Source organism: Pristiophorus japonicus, chromosome 8 (assembly GCF_044704955.1).
Source record: "Pristiophorus japonicus isolate sPriJap1 chromosome 8, sPriJap1.hap1, whole genome shotgun sequence".
Classification (NCBI taxonomy): Eukaryota; Metazoa; Chordata; class Chondrichthyes; family Pristiophoridae; genus Pristiophorus; species Pristiophorus japonicus.
In genome coordinates this window covers 175,318,364-175,337,433 of record NC_091984.1, presented here as the reverse complement: position 1 = coordinate 175,337,433, position 19,070 = coordinate 175,318,364, and the positions used below count along the sequence as shown (strand labels likewise).

At 45.6% G+C, this 19,070-nt stretch overlaps 16 non-coding genes across 16 annotated transcripts; all 16 read left to right on the top strand.

Moving 5' to 3' along the window:
- The first annotated feature begins 953 nt into the window (after window positions 1-953).
- On the top strand, window positions 954-1,035 carry trnal-cag (transfer RNA leucine (anticodon CAG)). The gene has a single exon. It is a non-coding gene; the product is annotated as a tRNA-Leu (tRNA).
- A 973-nt stretch (window positions 1,036-2,008) lies between these two features.
- Window positions 2,009-2,090, top strand: trnal-cag (transfer RNA leucine (anticodon CAG)). The gene has a single exon. It is a non-coding gene; the product is annotated as a tRNA-Leu (tRNA).
- A 973-nt stretch (window positions 2,091-3,063) lies between these two features.
- trnal-cag (transfer RNA leucine (anticodon CAG)) lies at window positions 3,064-3,145 on the top strand. Its single transcript has one exon. It is a non-coding gene; the product is annotated as a tRNA-Leu (tRNA).
- Window positions 3,146-4,118: 973 nt separating this feature from the next.
- Window positions 4,119-4,200, top strand: trnal-cag (transfer RNA leucine (anticodon CAG)). The gene has a single exon. It is a non-coding gene; the product is annotated as a tRNA-Leu (tRNA).
- Window positions 4,201-5,173: 973 nt separating this feature from the next.
- trnal-cag (transfer RNA leucine (anticodon CAG)) lies at window positions 5,174-5,255 on the top strand. The gene has a single exon. It is a non-coding gene; the product is annotated as a tRNA-Leu (tRNA).
- A 973-nt stretch (window positions 5,256-6,228) lies between these two features.
- Window positions 6,229-6,310, top strand: trnal-cag (transfer RNA leucine (anticodon CAG)). Its single transcript has one exon. It is a non-coding gene; the product is annotated as a tRNA-Leu (tRNA).
- Window positions 6,311-7,266: 956 nt separating this feature from the next.
- trnal-cag (transfer RNA leucine (anticodon CAG)) lies at window positions 7,267-7,348 on the top strand. The gene has a single exon. It is a non-coding gene; the product is annotated as a tRNA-Leu (tRNA).
- Window positions 7,349-8,321: 973 nt separating this feature from the next.
- Window positions 8,322-8,403, top strand: trnal-cag (transfer RNA leucine (anticodon CAG)). The gene has a single exon. It is a non-coding gene; the product is annotated as a tRNA-Leu (tRNA).
- A 973-nt stretch (window positions 8,404-9,376) lies between these two features.
- trnal-cag (transfer RNA leucine (anticodon CAG)) lies at window positions 9,377-9,458 on the top strand. The gene has a single exon. It is a non-coding gene; the product is annotated as a tRNA-Leu (tRNA).
- Window positions 9,459-10,431: 973 nt separating this feature from the next.
- trnal-cag (transfer RNA leucine (anticodon CAG)) lies at window positions 10,432-10,513 on the top strand. Its single transcript has one exon. It is a non-coding gene; the product is annotated as a tRNA-Leu (tRNA).
- A 973-nt stretch (window positions 10,514-11,486) lies between these two features.
- trnal-cag (transfer RNA leucine (anticodon CAG)) lies at window positions 11,487-11,568 on the top strand. Its single transcript has one exon. It is a non-coding gene; the product is annotated as a tRNA-Leu (tRNA).
- A 2,028-nt stretch (window positions 11,569-13,596) lies between these two features.
- Window positions 13,597-13,678, top strand: trnal-cag (transfer RNA leucine (anticodon CAG)). Its single transcript has one exon. It is a non-coding gene; the product is annotated as a tRNA-Leu (tRNA).
- Window positions 13,679-14,651: 973 nt separating this feature from the next.
- trnal-cag (transfer RNA leucine (anticodon CAG)) lies at window positions 14,652-14,733 on the top strand. The gene has a single exon. It is a non-coding gene; the product is annotated as a tRNA-Leu (tRNA).
- Window positions 14,734-16,761: 2,028 nt separating this feature from the next.
- Window positions 16,762-16,843, top strand: trnal-cag (transfer RNA leucine (anticodon CAG)). The gene has a single exon. It is a non-coding gene; the product is annotated as a tRNA-Leu (tRNA).
- Window positions 16,844-17,816: 973 nt separating this feature from the next.
- Window positions 17,817-17,898, top strand: trnal-cag (transfer RNA leucine (anticodon CAG)). The gene has a single exon. It is a non-coding gene; the product is annotated as a tRNA-Leu (tRNA).
- A 973-nt stretch (window positions 17,899-18,871) lies between these two features.
- trnal-cag (transfer RNA leucine (anticodon CAG)) lies at window positions 18,872-18,953 on the top strand. Its single transcript has one exon. It is a non-coding gene; the product is annotated as a tRNA-Leu (tRNA).
- The last annotated feature ends 117 nt before the right edge of the window (window positions 18,954-19,070 follow it).

Sequence of the window (19,070 nt, the reverse complement as noted above, 5' to 3'; positions counted from 1 at the left end):
TTGCATTCTGTCAGCACAAGCATGGGCACCTGTTTCACAATGGGGCCATTTTGGTGTGGAAAAGTAGTTGGACTGTGAGCGGTGCCTTTCCTTTGTTGGCAAATGGCAATACCATCGAAGAGTTTGATGTCACCACTTGAAAATTGAAGGCCAGTTGAGCATGCTTTTTGCACGCTGGCCGCATTTGTGTGGATAAAAAGTAAATGTCAGAAGTGGGATTGGAAACCACGCCGCTAGAAGTGGGCTTGGCACCCACGTCCCAGAATACACCAACCTTTGGTAAGGTAAGGGTTACAGTCTTTGAGTTTGGCACCTTAAACCACTCGGCCACCCTGACAATGAACCGACTGTAACTGCAGAAAAGCGTGCTCCAATTCTGCACATTTACTGAGTTGCATCACAATCCTTCCTCCTGTGCAATCACACAACACGTACATTGTTACGACATCACTTAACAGGCAGCGCCAGTCATTAAGTTTATCATGCCTGCAATGCAACCAACACACGTATTTCTCACAACAGCTCGCATTTTGCCAGCTATCGGGTAAAATTTTCTGCAGTGTGTTGGCGCCTTTCATGTCCCAAAACGCTTTACAGCCAATGAAGTATTTTTAAAGTGAGTCACTGTTGTAATGTGGGAAATGGCGCAGCCAGGATGCACACAGCACGATCCCACAAACAGCAATGTGTTCATGACCAGATAATCTGTTTTTGTCAGTGATGTTGATATAGGAATAAATATTGAATGAATGTTGTAACTGGTTTGTCCCAACATGCACCTAATTTCTGTTGTTGCCCTGTGGATACGTAGGTTCCTGTGACCGGTATGTTGCAAAATCGTTTCTCGAGAGTTCACTGTCTACCACTTTAATTGCCTTAATTATTATTTTCCGCATAACAAAGTCACATTACACTCAACGGTCACTCGTTCCAGAACAGAAGCTGCTTCCAGTGGTAGCGTGGCCGAGCGGTCTAAGGCGCTGGATCCAGGTTCCAGTCTCTTCGGAGGCGTGGGTTCAAATCCCACTGCTGCCAGAATTTTCCCTGCGTAACACTTGCATTCTGTCAGCACAAGCATGGGCACCTGTTTCACAATGGGGCCATTTTGGTGTGGAAAAGTAGTTGGACTGTGAGCGGTGCCTTTCGTTTGTTGGCAAATGGCAATACCATCGAAGAGTTTGATGTCACCACTTGAAAATTGAAGGCCAGTTGAGCATGCTTTTTGCACGCTGGCCGCATTTGTGTGGATAAAAAGTAAATGTCAGAAGTGGGATTGGAAACCAGGCCGCTAGAAGTGGGCTTGGCACCCACGTCCCAGAATACACCAACCTTTGGTAAGGTAAGGGTTACAGTCTTTGAGTTTGGCACCTTAAACCACTCGGCCACCCTGACAATGAACCGACTGTAACTGCAGAAAAGCGTGCTCCAATTCTGCACATTTACTGAGTTGCATCACAATCCTTCCTCCTGTGCAATCACACAACACGTACATTGTTACGACATCACTTAACAGGCAGCGCCAGTCATTAAGTTTATCATGCCTGCAATGCAACCAACACACGTATTTCTCACAACAGCTCGCATTTTGCCAGCTATCGGGTAAAATTTTCTGCAGTGTGTTGGCGCCTTTCATGTCCCAAAACGCTTTACAGCCAATGAAGTATTTTTAAAGTGAGTCACTGTTGTAATGTGGGAAATGGCGCAGCCAGGATGCACACAGCACGATCCCACAAACAGCAATGTGTTCATGACCAGATAATCTGTTTTTGTCAGTGATGTTGATATAGGAATAAATATTGAATTAATGTTGTAACTGGTTTGTCCCAACATGCACCTAATTTCTGTTGTTGCCCTGTGGATACGTAGGTTCCTGTGACCGGTATGTTGCAAAATCGTTTCTCGAGAGTTCACTGTCTACCACTTTAATTGCCTTAATTATTATTTTCCGCATAACAAAGTCACATTACACTCAACGGTCACTCGTTCCAGAACAGAAGCTGCTTCCAGTGGTAGCGTGGCCGAGCGGTCTAAGGCGCTGGATCCAGGTTCCAGTCTCTTCGGAGGCGTGGGTTCAAATCCCACTGCTGCCAGAATTTTCCCTGCGTAACACTTGCATTCTGTCAGCACAAGCATGGGCACCTGTTTCACAATGGGGCCATTTTGGTGTGGAAAAGTAGTTGGACTGTGAGCGGTGCCTTTCGTTTGTTGGCAAATGGCAATACCATCGAAGAGTTTGATGTCACCACTTGAAAATTGAAGGCCAGTTGAGCATGCTTTTTGCACGCTGGCCGCATTTGTGTGGATAAAAAGTAAATGTCAGAAGTGGGATTGGAAACCACGCCGCTAGAAGTGGGCTTGGCACCCACGTCCCAGAATACACCAACCTTTGGTAAGGTAAGGGTTACAGTCTTTGAGTTTGGCACCTTAAACCACTCGGCCACCCTGACAATGAACCGACTGTAACTGCAGAAAAGCGTACTCCAATTCTGCACATTTACTGAGTTGCATCACAATCCTTCCTCCTGTGCAATCACACAACACGTACATTGTTACGACATCACTTAACAGGCAGCGCCAGTCATTAAGTTTATCATGCCTGCAATGCAACCAACACACGTATTTCTCACAACAGCTCGCATTTTGCCAGCTATCGGGTAAAGTTTTCTGCAGTGTGTTGGCGCCTTTCATGTCCCAAAACGCTTTACAGCCAATGAAGTATTTTTAAAGTGAGTCACTGTTGTAATGTGGGAAATGGCGCAGCCAGGATGCACACAGCACGATCCCACAAACAGCAATGTGTTCATGACCAGATAATCTGTTTTTGTCAGTGATGTTGATATAGGAATAAATATTGAATTAATGTTGTAACTGGTTTGTCCCAACATGCACCTAATTTCTGTTGTTGCCCTGTGGATACGTAGGTTCCTGTGACCGGTATGTTGCAAAATCGTTTCTCGAGAGTTCACTGTCTACCACTTTAATTGCCTTAATTATTATTTTCCGCATAACAAAGTCACATTACACTCAACGGTCACTCGTTCCAGAACAGAAGCTGCTTCCAGTGGTAGCGTGGCCGAGCGGTCTAAGGCGCTGGATCCAGGTTCCAGTCTCTTCGGAGGCGTGGGTTCAAATCCCACCGCTGCCAGAATTTTCCCTGCGTAACACTTGCATTCTGTCAGCACAACCATGGGCACCTGTTTCACAATGGGGCCATTTTGGTGTGGAAAAGTAGTTGGACTGTGAGCGGTGCCTTTCGTTTGTTGGCAAATGGCAATACCATCGAAGAGTTTGATGTCACCACTTGAAAATTGAAGGCCAGTTGAGCATGCTTTTTGCACGCTGGCCGCATTTGTGTGGATAAAAAGTAAATGTCAGAAGTGGGATTGGAAACCACGCCGCTAGAAGTGGGCTTGGCACCCACGTCCCAGAATACACCAACCTTTGGTAAGGTAAGGGTTACAGTCTTTGAGTTTGGCACCTTAAACCACTCGGCTATTTTGATAATGAACCGACTGTAACTGCAGAAAAGCGTACTCCAATTCTGCACATTTACTGAGTTGCATCACAATCCTTCCTCCTGTGCAATCACACAACACGTACATTGTTACGACATCACTTAACAGGCAGCGCCAGTCATTAAGTTTATCATGCCTGCAATGCAACCAACACACGTATTTCTCACAACAGCTCGCATTTTGCCAGCTATCGGGTAAAATTTTCTGCAGTGTGTTGGCGCCTTTCATGTCCCAAAACGCTTTACAGCCAATGAAGTATTTTTAAAGTGAGTCACTGTTGTAATGTGGGAAATGGCGCAGCCAGTATGCACACAGCACGATCCCACAAACAGCAATGTGTTCATGACCAGATAATCTGTTTTTGTCAGTGATGTTGATATAGGAATAAATATTGAATGAATGTTGTAACTGGTTTGTCCCAACATGCACCTAATTTCTGTTGTTGCCCTGTGGATACGTAGGTTCCTGTGACCGGTATGTTGCAAAATCGTTTCTCGAGAGTTCACTGTCTACCACTTTAATTGCCTTAATTATTATTTTCCGCATAACAAAGTCACATTACACTCAACGGTCACTCGTTCCAGAACAGAAGCTGCTTCCAGTGGTAGCGTGGCCGAGCGGTCTAAGGCGCTGGATCCAGGTTCCAGTCTCTTCGGAGGCGTGGGTTCAAATCCCACCGCTGCCAGAATTTTCCCTGCGTAACACTTGCATTCTGTCAGCACAACCATGGGCACCTGTTTCACAATGGGGCCATTTTGGTGTGGAAAAGTAGTTGGACTGTGAGCGGTGCCTTTCGTTTGTTGGCAAATGGCAATACCATCGAAGAGTTTGATGTCACCACTTGAAAATTGAAGGCCAGTTGAGCATGCTTTTTGCACGCTGGCCGCATTTGTGTGGATAAAAAGTAAATGTCAGAAGTGGGATTGGAAACCACGCCGCTAGAAGTGGGCTTGGCACCCACGTCCCAGAATACACCAACCTTTGGTAAGGTAAGGGTTACAGTCTTTGAGTTTGGCACCTTAAACCACTCGGCTATTTTGATAATGAACCGACTGTAACTGCAGAAAAGCGTACTCCAATTCTGCACATTTACTGAGTTGCATCACAATCCTTCCTCCTGTGCAATCACACAACACGTACATTGTTACGACATCACTTAACAGGCAGCGCCAGTCATTAAGTTTATCATGCCTGCAATGCAACCAACACACGTATTTCTCACAACAGCTCGCATTTTGCCAGCTATCGGGTAAAATTTTCTGCAGTGTGTTGGCGCCTTTCATGTCCCAAAACGCTTTACAGCCAATGAAGTATTTTTAAAGTGAGTCACTGTTGTAATGTGGGAAATGGCGCAGCCAGTATGCACACAGCACGATCCCACAAACAGCAATGTGTTCATGACCAGATAATCTGTTTTTGTCAGTGATGTTGATATAGGAATAAATATTGAATGAATGTTGTAACTGGTTTGTCCCAACATGCACCTAATTTCTGTTGTTGCCCTGTGGATACGTAGGTTCCTGTGACCGGTATGTTGCAAAATCGTTTCTCGAGAGTTCACTGTCTACCACTTTAATTGCCTTAATTATTATTTTCCGCATAACAAAGTCACATTACACTCAACGGTCACTCGTTCCAGAACAGAAGCTGCTTCCCGTGGTAGCGTGGCCGAGCGGTCTAAGGCGCTGGATCCAGGTTCCAGTCTCTTCGGAGGCGTGGGTTCAAATCCCACTGCTGCCAGAATTTTCCCTGCGTAACACTTGCATTCTGTCAGCACAAGCATGGGCACCTGTTTCACAATGGGGCCATTTTGGTGTGGAAAAGTAGTTGGACTGTGAGCGGTGCCTTTCGTTTGTTGGCAAATGGCAATACCATCGAAGAGTTTGATGTCACCACTTGAAAATTGAAGGCCAGTTGAGCATGCTTTTTGCACGCTGGCCGCATTTGTGTGGATAAAAAGTAAATGTCAGAAGTGGGATTGGAAACCACGCCGCTAGAAGTGGGCTTGGCACCCACGTCCCAGAATACACCAACCTTTGGTAAGGTAAGGGTTACAGTCTTTGAGTTTGGCACCTTAAACCACTCGGCTATTTTGATAATGAACCGACTGTAACTGCAGAAAAGCGTACTCCAATTCTGCACATTTACTGAGTTGCATCACAATCCTTCCTCCTGTGCAATCACACAACACGTACATTGTTACGACATCACTTAACAGGCAGCGCCAATCATTAAGTTTATCATGCCTGCAATGCAACCAACACACGTATTTCTCACAACAGCTCGCATTTTGCCAGCTATCGGGTAAAATTTTCTGCAGTGTGTTGGCGCCTTTCATGTCCCAAAACGCTTTACAGCCAATGAAGTATTTTTAAAGTGAGTCACTGTTGTAATGTGGGAAATGGCGCAGCCAGTATGCACACAGCACGATCCCACAAACAGCAATGTGTTCATGACCAGATAATCTGTTTTTGTCAGTGATGTTGATATAGGAATAAATATTGAATGAATGTTGTAACTGGTTTGTCCCAACATGCACCTAATTTCTGTTGTTGCCCTGTGGATACGTAGGTTCCTGTGACCGGTATGTTGCAAAATCGTTTCTCGAGAGTTCACTGTCTACCACTTTAATTGCCTTAATTATTATTTTCCGCATAACAAAGTCACATTACACTCAACGGTCACTCGTTCCAGAACAGGAGCTGCTTCCAGTGGTAGCGTGGCCGAGCGGTCTAAGGCGCTGGATCCAGGTTCCAGTCTCTTCGGAGGCGTGGGTTCAAATCCCACCGCTGCCAGAATTTTCCCTGCGTAACACTTGCATTCTGTCAGCACAAGCATGGGCACCTGTTTCACAATGGGGCCATTTTGGTGTGGAAAAGTAGTTGGACGTTTGTTGGCAAATGGCAATACCATCGAAGAGTTTGATGTCACCACTTGAAAATTGAAGGCCAGTTGAGCATGCTTTTTGCACGCTGGCCGCATTTGTGTGGATAAAAAGTAAATGTCAGAAGTGGGATTGGAAACCACGCCGCTAGAAGTGGGCTTGGCACCCACGTCCCAGAATACACCAACCTTTGGTAAGGTAAGGGTTACAGTCTTTGAGTTTGGCACCTTAAACCACTCGGCTATTTTGATAATGAACCGACTGTAACTGCAGAAAAGCGTACTCCAATTCTGCACATTTACTGAGTTGCATCACAATCCTTCCTCCTGTGCAATCACACAACACGTACATTGTTACGACATCACTTAACAGGCAGCGCCAATCATTAAGTTTATCATGCCTGCAATGCAACCAACACACGTATTTCTCACAACAGCTCGCATTTTGCCAGCTATCGGGTAAAATTTTCTGCAGTGTGTTGGCGCCTTTCATGTCCCAAAACGCTTTACAGCCAATGAAGTATTTTTAAAGTGAGTCACTGTTGTAATGTGGGAAATGGCGCAGCCAGTATGCACACAGCACGATCCCACAAACAGCAATGTGTTCATGACCAGATAATCTGTTTTTGTCAGTGATGTTGATATAGGAATAAATATTGAATGAATGTTGTAACTGGTTTGTCCCAACATGCACCTAATTTCTGTTGTTGCCCTGTGGATACGTAGGTTCCTGTGACCGGTATGTTGCAAAATCGTTTCTCGAGAGTTCACTGTCTACCACTTTAATTGCCTTAATTATTATTTTCCGCATAACAAAGTCACATTACACTCAACGGTCACTCGTTCCAGAACAGGAGCTGCTTCCAGTGGTAGCGTGGCCGAGCGGTCTAAGGCGCTGGATCCAGGTTCCAGTCTCTTCGGAGGCGTGGGTTCAAATCCCACCGCTGCCAGAATTTTCCCTGCGTAACACTTGCATTCTGTCAGCACAAGCATGGGCACCTGTTTCACAATGGGGCCATTTTGGTGTGGAAAAGTAGTTGGACTGTGAGCGGTGCCTTTAGTTTGTTGGCAAATGGCAATACCATCGAAGTGTTTGATGTCACCACTTGAAAATTGAAGGCCAGTTGAGCATGCTTTTTGCACGCTGGCCGCATTTGTGTGGATAAAAAGTAAATGTCAGAAGTGGGATTGGAAACCACGCCGCTAGAAGTGGGCTTGGCACCCACGTCCCAGAATACACCAACCTTTGGTAAGGTAAGGGTTACAGTCTTTGAGTTTGGCACCTTAAACCACTCGGCCACCCTGACAATGAACCGACTGTAACTGCAGAAAAGCGTGCTCCAATTCTGCACATTTACTGAGTTGCATCACAATCCTTCCTCCTGTGCAATCACACAACACGTACATTGTTACGACATCACTTAACAGGCAGCGCCAGTCATTAAGTTTATCATGCCTGCAATGCAACCAACACACGTATTTCTCACAACAGCTCGCATTTTGCCAGCTATCGGGTAAAGTTTTCTGCAGTGTGTTGGCGCCTTTCATGTCCCAAAACGCTTTACAGCCAATGAAGTATTTTTAAAGTGAGTCACTGTTGTAATGTGGGAAATGGCGCAGCCAGTATGCACACAGCACGATCCCACAAACAGCAATGTGTTCATGACCAGATAATCTGTTTTTGTCAGTGATGTTGATATAGGAATAAATATTGAATGAATGTTGTAACTGGTTTGTCCCAACATGCACCTAATTTCTGTTGTTGCCCTGTGGATACGTAGGTGCCTGTGACCGGTATGTTGCAAAATCGTTTCTCGAGAGTTTACTGTCTACCACTTTAATTGCCTTAATTATTATTTTCCGCATAACAAAGTCACATTACACTCAACGGTCACTCGTTCCAGAACAGAAGCTGCTTCCAGTGGTAGCGTGGCCGAGCGGTCTAAGGCGCTGGATCCAGGTTCCAGTCTCTTCGGAGGCGTGGGTTCAAATCCCACCGCTGCCAGAATTTTCCCTGCGTAACACTTGCATTCTGTCAGCACAAGCATGGGCACCTGTTTCACAATGGGGCCATTTTGGTGTGGAAAAGTAGTTGGACTGTGAGCGGTGCCTTTCGTTTGTTGGCAAATGGCAATACCATCGAAGAGTTTGATGTCACTACTTGAAAATTGAAGGCCAGTTGAGCATGCTTTTTGCACGCTGGCCGCATTTGTGTGGATAAAAAGTAAATGTCAGAAGTGGGATTGGAAACCACGCCGCTAGAAGTGGGCTTGGCACCCACGTCCCAGAATACACCAACCTTTGGTAAGGTAAGGGTTACAGTCTTTGAGTTTGGCACCTTAAACCACTCGGCTATTTTGATAATGAACCGACTGTAACTGCAGAAAAGCGTACTCCAATTCTGCACATTTACTGAGTTGCATCACAATCCTTCCTCCTGTGCAATCACACAACACGTACATTGTTACGACATCACTTAACAGGCAGCGCCAGTCATTAAGTTTATCATGCCTGCAATGCAACCAACACACGTATTTCTCACAACAGCTCGCATTTTGCCAGCTATCGGGTAAAATTTTCTGCAGTGTGTTGGCGCCTTTCATGTCCCAAAACGCTTTACAGCCAATGAAGTATTTTTAAAGTGAGTCACTGTTGTAATGTGGGAAATGGCGCAGCCAGTATGCACACAGCACGATCCCACAAACAGCAATGTGTTCATGACCAGATAATCTGTTTTTGTCAGTGATGTTGATATAGGAATAAATATTGAATGAATGTTGTAACTGGTTTGTCCCAACATGCACCTAATTTCTGTTGTTGCCCTGTGGATACGTAGGTTCCTGTGACCGGTATGTTGCAAAATCGTTTCTCGAGAGTTCACTGTCTACCACTTTAATTGCCTTAATTATTATTTTCCGCATAACAAAGTCACATTACACTCAACGGTCACTCGTTCCAGAACAGAAGCTGCTTCCAGTGGTAGCGTGGCCGAGCGGTCTAAGGCGCTGGATCCAGGTTCCAGTCTCTTCGGAGGCGTGGGTTCAAATCCCACCGCTGCCAGAATTTTCCCTGCGTAACACTTGCATTCTGTCAGCACAAGCATGGGCACCTGTTTCACAATGGGGCCATTTTGGTGTGGAAAAGTAGTTGGACTGTGAGCGGTGCCTTTAGTTTGTTGGCAAATGGCAATACCATCGAAGTGTTTGATGTCACCACTTGAAAATTGAAGGCCAGTTGAGCATGCTTTTTGCACGCTGGCCGCATTTGTGTGGATAAAAAGTAAATGTCAGAAGTGGGATTGGAAACCACGCCGCGAGAAGTGGGCTTGGCACCCACGTCCCAGAATACACCAACCTTTGGTAAGGTAAGGGTTACAGTCTTTGAGTTTGGCACCTTAAACCACTCGGCCACCCTGACAATGAACCGACTGTAACTGCAGAAAAGCGTGCTCCAATTCTGCACATTTACTGAGTTGCATCACAATCCTTCCTCCTGTGCAATCACACAACACGTACATTGTTACGACATCACTTAACAGGCAGCGCCAGTCATTAAGTTTATCATGCCTGCAATGCAACCAACACACGTATTTCTCACAACAGCTCGCATTTTGCCAGCTATCGGGTAAAGTTTTCTGCAGTGTGTTGGCGCCTTTCATGTCCCAAAACGCTTTACAGCCAATGAAGTATTTTTAAAGTGAGTCACTGTTGTAATGTGGGAAATGGCGCAGCCAGTATGCACACAGCACGATCCCACAAACAGCAATGTGTTCATGACCAGATAATCTGTTTTTGTCAGTGATGTTGATATAGGAATAAATATTGAATGAATGTTGTAACTGGTTTGTCCCAACATGCACCTAATTTCTGTTGTTGCCCTGTGGATACGTAGGTGCCTGTGACCGGTATGTTGCAAAATCGTTTCTCGAGAGTTTACTGTCTACCACTTTAATTGCCTTAATTATTATTTTCCGCATAACAAAGTCACATTACACTCAACGGTCACTAGTTCCAGAACAGAAGCTGCTTCCAGTGGTAGCGTGGCCGAGCGGTCTAAGGCGCTGGATACAGGTTCCAGTCTCTTCGGAGGCGTGGGTTCAAATCCCACCGCTGCCAGAATTTTCCCTGCGTAACACTTGCATTCTGTCAGCACAAGCATGGGCACCTGTTTCACAATGGGGCCATTTTGGTGTGGAAAAGTAGTTGGACTGTGAGCGGTGCCTTTCGTTTGTTGGCAAATGGCAATACCATCGAAGAGTTTGATGTCACCACTTGAAAATTGAAGGCCAGTTGAGCATGCTTTTTGCACGCTGGCCGCATTTGTGTGGATAAAAAGTAAATGTCAGAAGTGGGATTGGAAACCACGCCGCTAGAAGTGGGCTTGGCACCCACGTCCCAGAATACACCAACCTTTGGTAAGGTAAGGGTTACAGTCTTTGAGTTTGGCACCTTAAACCACTCGGCTATTTTGATAATGAACCGACTGTAACTGCAGAAAAGCGTACTCCAATTCTGCACATTTACTGAGTTGCATCACAATCCTTCCTCCTGTGCAATCACACAACACGTACATTGTTACGACATCACTTAACAGGCAGCGCCAGTCATTAAGTTTATCATGCCTGCAATGCAACCAACACACGTATTTCTCACAACAGCTCGCATTTTGCCAGCTATCGGGTAAAATTTTCTGCAGTGTGTTGGCGCCTTTCATGTCCCAAAACGCTTTACAGCCAATGAAGTATTTTTAAAGTGAGTCACTGTTGTAATGTGGGAAATGGCGCAGCCAGTATGCACACAGCACGATCCCACAAACAGCAATGTGTTCATGACCAGATAATCTGTTTTTGTCAGTGATGTTGATATAGGAATAAATATTGAATGAATGTTGTAACTGGTTTGTCCCAACATGCACCTAATTTCTGTTGTTGCCCTGTGGATACGTAGGTTCCTGTGACCGGTATGTTGCAAAATCGTTTCTCGAGAGTTCACTGTCTACCACTTTAATTGCCTTAATTATTATTTTCCGCATAACAAAGTCACATTACACTCAACGGTCACTCGTTCCAGAACAGAAGCTGCTTCCAGTGGTAGCGTGGCCGAGCGGTCTAAGGCGCTGGATCCAGGTTCCAGTCTCTTCGGAGGCGTGGGTTCAAATCCCACCGCTGCCAGAATTTTCCCTGCGTAACACTTGCATTCTGTCAGCACAAGCATGGGCACCTGTTTCACAATGGGGCCATTTTGGTGTGGAAAAGTAGTTGGACTGTGAGCGGTGCCTTTAGTTTGTTGGCAAATGGCAATACCATCGAAGTGTTTGATGTCACCACTTGAAAATTGAAGGCCAGTTGAGCATGCTTTTTGCACGCTGGCCGCATTTGTGTGGATAAAAAGTAAATGTCAGAAGTGGGATTGGAAACCACGCCGCTAGAAGTGGGCTTGGCACCCACGTCCCAGAATACACCAACCTTTGGTAAGGTAAGGGTTACAGTCTTTGAGTTTGGCACCTTAAACCACTCGGCTATTTTGATAATGAACCGACTGTAACTGCAGAAAAGCGTACTCCAATTCTGCACATTTACTGAGTTGCATCACAATCCTTCCTCCTGTGCAATCACACAACACGTACATTGTTACGACATCACTTAACAGGCAGCGCCAGTCATTAAGTTTATCATGCCTGCAATGCAACCAACACACGTATTTCTCACAACAGCTCGCATTTTGCCAGCTATCGGGTAAAATTTTCTGCAGTGTGTTGGCGCCTTTCATGTCCCAAAACGCTTTACAGCCAATGAAGTATTTTTAAAGTGAGTCACTGTTGTAATGTGGGAAATGGCGCAGCCAGGATGCACACAGCACGATCCCACAAACAGCAATGTGTTCATGACCAGATAATCTGTTTTTGTCAGTGATGTTGATATAGGAATAAATATTGAATGAATGTTGTAACTGGTTTGTCCCAACATGCACCTAATTTCTGTTGTTGCCCTGTGGATACGTAGGTTCCTGTGACCGGTATGTTGCAAAATCGTTTCTCGAGAGTTCACTGTCTACCACTTTAATTGCCTTAATTATTATTTTCCGCATAACAAAGTCACATTACACTCAACGGTCACTCGTTCCAGAACAGAAGCTGCTTCCAGTGGTAGCGTGGCCGAGCAGTCTAAGGCGCTGGATCCAGGTTCCAGTCTCTTCGGAGGCGTGGGTTCAAATCCCACCGCTGCCAGAATTTTCCCTGCGTAACACTTGCATTCTGTCAGCACAAGCATGGGCACCTGTTTCACAATGGGGCCATTTTGGTGTGGAAAAGTAGTTGGACTGTGAGCGGTGCCTTTCGTTTGTTGGCAAATGGCAATACCATCGAAGAGTTTGATGTCACCACTTGAAAATTGAAGGCCAGTTGAGCATGCTTTTTGCACGCTGGCCGCATTTGTGTGGATAAAAAGTAAATGTCAGAAGTGGGATTGGAAACCACGCCGCTAGAAGTGGGCTTGGCACCCACGTCCCAGAATACACCAACCTTTGGTAAGGTAAGGGTTACAGTCTTTGAGTTTGGCACCTTAAACCACTCGGCTATTTTGATAATGAACCGACTGTAACTGCAGAAAAGCGTACTCCAATTCTGCACATTTACTGAGTTGCATCACAATCCTTCCTCCTGTGCAATCACACAACACGTACATTGTTACGACATCACTTAACAGGCAGCGCCAGTCATTAAGTTTATCATGCCTGCAATGCAACCAACACACGTATTTCTCACAACAGCTCGCATTTTGCCAGCTATCGGGTAAAATTTTCTGCAGTGTGTTGGCGCCTTTCATGTCCCAAAACGCTTTACAGCCAATGAAGTATTTTTAAAGTGAGTCACTGTTGTAATGTGGGAAATGGCGCAGCCAGGATGCACACAGCACGATCCCACAAACAGCAATGTGTTCATGACCAGATAATCTGTTTTTGTCAGTGATGTTGATATAGGAATAAATATTGAATGAATGTTGTAACTGGTTTGTCCCAACATGCACCTAATTTCTGTTGTTGCCCTGTGGATACGTAGGTTCCTGTGACCGGTATGTTGCAAAATCGTTTCTCGAGAGTTCACTGTCTACCACTTTAATTGCCTTAATTATTATTTTCCGCATAACAAAGTCACATTACACTCAACGGTCACTCGTTCCAGAACAGAAGCTGCTTCCAGTGGTAGCGTGGCCGAGCGGTCTAAGGCGCTGGATCCAGGTTCCAGTCTCTTCGGAGGCGTGGGTTCAAATCCCACCGCTGCCAGAATTTTCCCTGCGTAACACTTGCATTCTGTCAGCACAAGCATGGGCACCTGTTTCACAATGGGGCCATTTTGGTGTGGAAAAGTAGTTGGACTGTGAGCGGTGCCTTTAGTTTGTTGGCAAATGGCAATACCATCGAAGAGTTTGATGTCACCACTTGAAAATTGAAGGCCAGTTGTGCATGCTTTTTGCACGCTGGCCGCATTTGTGTGGATAAAAAGTAAATGTCAGAAGTGGGATTGGAAACCACGCCGCTAGAAGTGGGCTTGGCACCCACGTCCCAGAATACACCAACCTTTGGTAAGGTAAGGGTTACAGTCTTTGAGTTTGGCACCTTAAACCACTCGGCCACCCTGACAATGAACCGACTGTAACTGCAGAAAAGCGTGCTCCAATTCTGCACATTTACTGAGTTGCATCACAATCCTTCCTCCTGTGCAATCACACAACACGTACATTGTTACGACATCACTTAACAGGCAGCGCCAGTCATTAAGTTTATCATGCCTGCAATGCAACCAACACACGTATTTCTCACAACAGCTCGCATTTTGCCAGCTATCGGGTAAAATTTTCTGCAGTGTGTTGGCGCCTTTCATGTCCCAAAACGCTTTACAGCCAATGAAGTATTTTTAAAGTGAGTAACTGTTGTAATGTGGGAAATGGCGCAGCCAGGATGCACACAGCACGATCCCACAAACAGCAATGTGTTCATGACCAGATAATCTGTTTTTGTCAGTGATGTTGATATAGGAATAAATATTGAATGAATGTTGTAACTGGTTTGTCCCAACATGCACCTAATTTCTGTTGTTGCCCTGTGGATACGTAGGTTCCTGTGACCGGTATGTTGCAAAATCGTTTCTCGAGAGTTCACTGTCTACCACTTTAATTGCCTTAATTATTATTTTCCGCATGGCAAAGTCACATTTCACTCAACGTTCACTCGTTCCAGAACAGAAGCTGCGTCCAGTGGTAGCGTGGCCGAGCGGTCTAAGGCGCTGGATCCAGGTTCCAGTCTCTTCGGAGGCGTGGGTTCAAATCCCACCGCTGCCAGAATTTTCCCTGCGTAACACTTGCATTCTGTCAGCACAAGCATGGGCACCTGTTTCACAATGGGGCCATTTTGGTGTGGAAAAGTAGTTGGACTGTGAGCGGTGCCTTCAGTTTGTTGGCAAATGGCAATACCATCGAAGAGTTTGATGTCACCACTTGAAAATTGAAGGCCAGTTGTGCATGCTTTTTGCACGCTGGCCGCATTTGTGTGGATAAAAAGTAAATGTCAGAAGTGGGATTGGAAACCACGCCGCTAGAAGTGGGCTTGGCACCCACGTCCCAGAATACACCAACCTTTGGTAAGGTAAGGGTTACAGTCTTTGAGTTTGGCACCTTAAACCACTCGGCTATTTTGATAATGAACCGACTGTAACTGCAGAAAAGCGTACTCCAATTCTGCACATTTACTGAGTTGCATCACAATCCTTCCTCCTGTGCAATCACACAACACGTACATTGTTACGACATCACTTAACAGGCAGCGCCAGTCATTAAGTTTATCATGCCTGCAATGCAACCAACACACGTATTTCTCACAACAGCTCGCATTTTGCCAGCTATCGGGTAAAATTTTCTGCAGTGTGTTGGCGCCTTTCATGTCCCAAAACGCTTTACAGCCAATGAAGTATTTTTAAAGTGAGTCACTGTTGTAATGTGGGAAATGGCGCAGCCAGGATGCACACAGCACGATCCCACAAACAGCAATGTGTTCATGACCAGATAATCTGTTTTTGTCAGTGATGTTGATATAGGAATAAATATTGAATGAATGTTGTAACTGGTTTGTCCCAACATGCACCTAATTTCTGTTGTTGCCCTGTGGATACGTAGGTTCCTGTGACCGGTATGTTGCAAAATCGTTTCTCGAGAGTTCACTGTCTACCACTTTAATTGCCTTAATTATTATTTTCCGCATAACAAAGTCACATTACACTCAACGGTCACTCGTTCCAGAACAGAAGCTGCTTCCAGTGGTAGCGTGGCCGAGCAGTCTAAGGCGCTGGATCCAGGTTCCAGTCTCTTCGGAGGCGTGGGTTCAAATCCCACCGCTGCCAGAATTTTCCCTGCGTAACACTTGCATTCTGTCAGCACAAGCATGGGCACCTGTTTCACAATGGGGCCATTTTGGTGTGGAAAAGTAGTTGGACTGTGAGCGGTGCCTTTCGTTTGTTGGCAAATGGCAATACCATCGAAGAGTTTGATGTCACCACTTGAAAATTGAAGGCCAGTTGAGCATGCTTTTTGCACGCTGGCCGCATTTGTGTGGATAAAAAGTAAATGTCAGAAGTGGGATTGGAAACCACGCCGCTAGAAGTGGGCTTGGCACCCACGTCCCAGAATACACCAACCTTTGGTAAGGTAAGGGTTACAGTCTTTGAGTTTGGCACCTTAAACCACTCGGCTATTTTGATAATGAACCGACTGTAACTGCAGAAAAGCGTACTCCAATTCTGCACATTTACTGAGTTGCATCACAATCCTTCCTCCTGTGCAATCACACAACACGTACATTGTTACGACATCACTTAACAGGCAGCGCCAGTCATTAAGTTTATCATGCCTGCAATGCAACCAACACACGTATTTCTCACAACAGCTCGCATTTTGCCAGCTATCGGGTAAAATTTTCTGCAGTGTGTTGGCGCCTTTCATGTCCCAAAACGCTTTACAGCCAATGAAGTATTTTTAAAGTGAGTCACTGTTGTAATGTGGGAAATGGCGCAGCCAGGATGCACACAGCACGATCCCACAAACAGCAATGTGTTCATGACCAGATAATCTGTTTTTGTCAGTGATGTTGATATAGGAATAAATATTGAATGAATGTTGTAACTGGTTTGTCCCAACATGCACCTAATTTCTGTTGTTGCCCTGTGGATACGTAGGTTCCTGTGACCGGTATGTTGCAAAATCGTTTCTCGAGAGTTCACTGTCTACCACTTTAATTGCCTTAATTATTATTTTCCGCATAACAAAGTCACATTACACTCAACGGTCACTCGTTCCAGAACAGAAGCTGCTTCCAGTGGTAGCGTGGCCGAGCGGTCTAAGGCGCTGGATCCAGGTTCCAGTCTCTTCGGAGGCGTGGGTTCAAATCCCACCGCTGCCAGAATTTTCCCTGCGTAACACTTGCATTCTGTCAGCACAAGCATGGGCACCTGTTTCACAATGGGGCCATTTTGGTGTGGAAAAGTAGTTGGACTGTGAGCGGTGCCTTTAGTTTGTTGGCAAATGGCAATACCATCGAAGAGTTTGATGTCACCACTTGAAAATTGAAGGCCAGTTGTGCATGCTTTTTGCACGCTGGCCGCATTTGTGTGGATAAAAAGTAAATGTCAGAAGTGGGATTGGAAACCACGCCGCTAGAAGTGGGCTTGGCACCCACGTCCCAGAATACACCAACCTTTGGTAAGGTAAGGGTTACAGTCTTTGAGTTTGGCACCTTAAACCACTCGGCCACCCTGACAATGAACCGACTGTAACTGCAGAAAAGCGTGCTCCAATTCTGCACATTTACTGAGTTGCATCACAATCCTTCCTCCTGTGCAATCACACAACACGTACATTGTTACGACATCACTTAACAGGCAGCGCCAGTCATTAAGTTTATCATGCCTGCAATGCAACCAACACACGTATTTCTCACAACAGCTCGCATTTTGCCAGCTATCGGGTAAAATTTTCTGCAGTGTGTTGGCGCCTTTCATGTCCCAAAACGCTTTACAGCCAATGAAGTATTTTTAAAGTGAGTAACTGTTGTAATGTGGGAAATGGCGCAGCCAGGATGCACACAGCACGATCCCACAAACAGCAATGTGTTCATGACCAGATAATCTGTTTTTGTCAGTGATGTTGATATAGGAATAAATATTGAATGAATGTTGTAACTGGTTTGTCCCAACATGCACCTAATTTCTGTTGTTGCCCTGTGGATACGTAGGTTCCTGTGACCGGTATGTTGCAAAATCGTTTCTCGAGAGTTCACTGTCTACCACTTTAATTGCCTTAATTATTATTTTCCGCATGGCAAAGTCACATTTCACTCAACGTTCACTCGTTCCAGAACAGAAGCTGCGTCCAGTGGTAGCGTGGCCGAGCGGTCTAAGGCGCTGGATCCAGGTTCCAGTCTCTTCGGAGGCGTGGGTTCAAATCCCACCGCTGCCAGAATTTTCCCTGCGTAACACTTGCATTCTGTCAGCACAAGCATGGGCACCTGTTTCACAATGGGGCCATTTTGGTGTGGAAAAGTAGTTGGACTGTGAGCGGTGCCTTCAGTTTGTTGGCAAATGGCAATACCATCGAAGAGTTTGATGTCACCACTTGAAAATTGAAGGCCAGTTGTGCATGCTTTTTGCACGCTGGCCGCATTTGTGTGGATAAAAAGTAAATGTCAGAAGTGGGATTGGAAACCACGCCGCTAGAAGTGGGCTTGGCACCCACGTCCCAGAATACACCAACCTTTGGTAAGGTAAGGGTTACAGTCTTTGAGTTTGGCACCTTAAACCACTCGGCCACCCTGACAATGAACCGACTGTAACTGCAGAAAAGCGTGCTCCAATTCTGCACATTTACTGAGTTGCATCACAATCCTTCCTCCTGTGCAATCACACAACACGTACATTGTTACGACATCACTTAACAGGCAGCGCCAGTCATTAAGTTTATCATGCCTGCAATGCAACCAACACACGTATTTCTCACAACAGCTCGCATTTTGCCAGCTATCGGGTAAAATTTTCTGCAGTGTGTTGGCGCCTTTCATGTCCCAAAACGCTTTACAGCCAATGAAGTATTTTTAAAGTGAGTCACTGTTGTAATGTGGGAAATGGCGCAGCCAGGATGCACACAGCACGATCCCACAAACAGCAATGTGTTCATGACCAGATAATCTGTTTTTGTCAGTGATGTTGATATAGGAATAAATATTGAATGAATGTTGTAACTGGTTTGTCCCAACATGCACCTAATTTCTGTTGTTGCCCTGTGGATACGTAGGTTCCTGTGACCGGTATGTTGCAAAATCGTTTCTCGAGAGTTCACTGTCTACCACTTTAATTGCCTTAATTATTATTTTCCGCATAACAAAGTCACATTACACTCAACGGTCACTCGTTCCAGAACAGAAGCTGCTTCCAGTGGTAGCGTGGCCGAGCGGTCTAAGGCGCTGGATCCAGGTTCCAGTCTCTTCGGAGGCGTGGGTTCAAATCCCACCGCTGCCAGAATTTTCCCTGCGTAACACTTGCATTCTGTCAGCACAAGCATGGGCACCTGTTTCACAATGGGGCCATTTTGGTGTGGAAAAGTAGTTGGACTGTGAGCGGTGCCTTTAGTTTGTT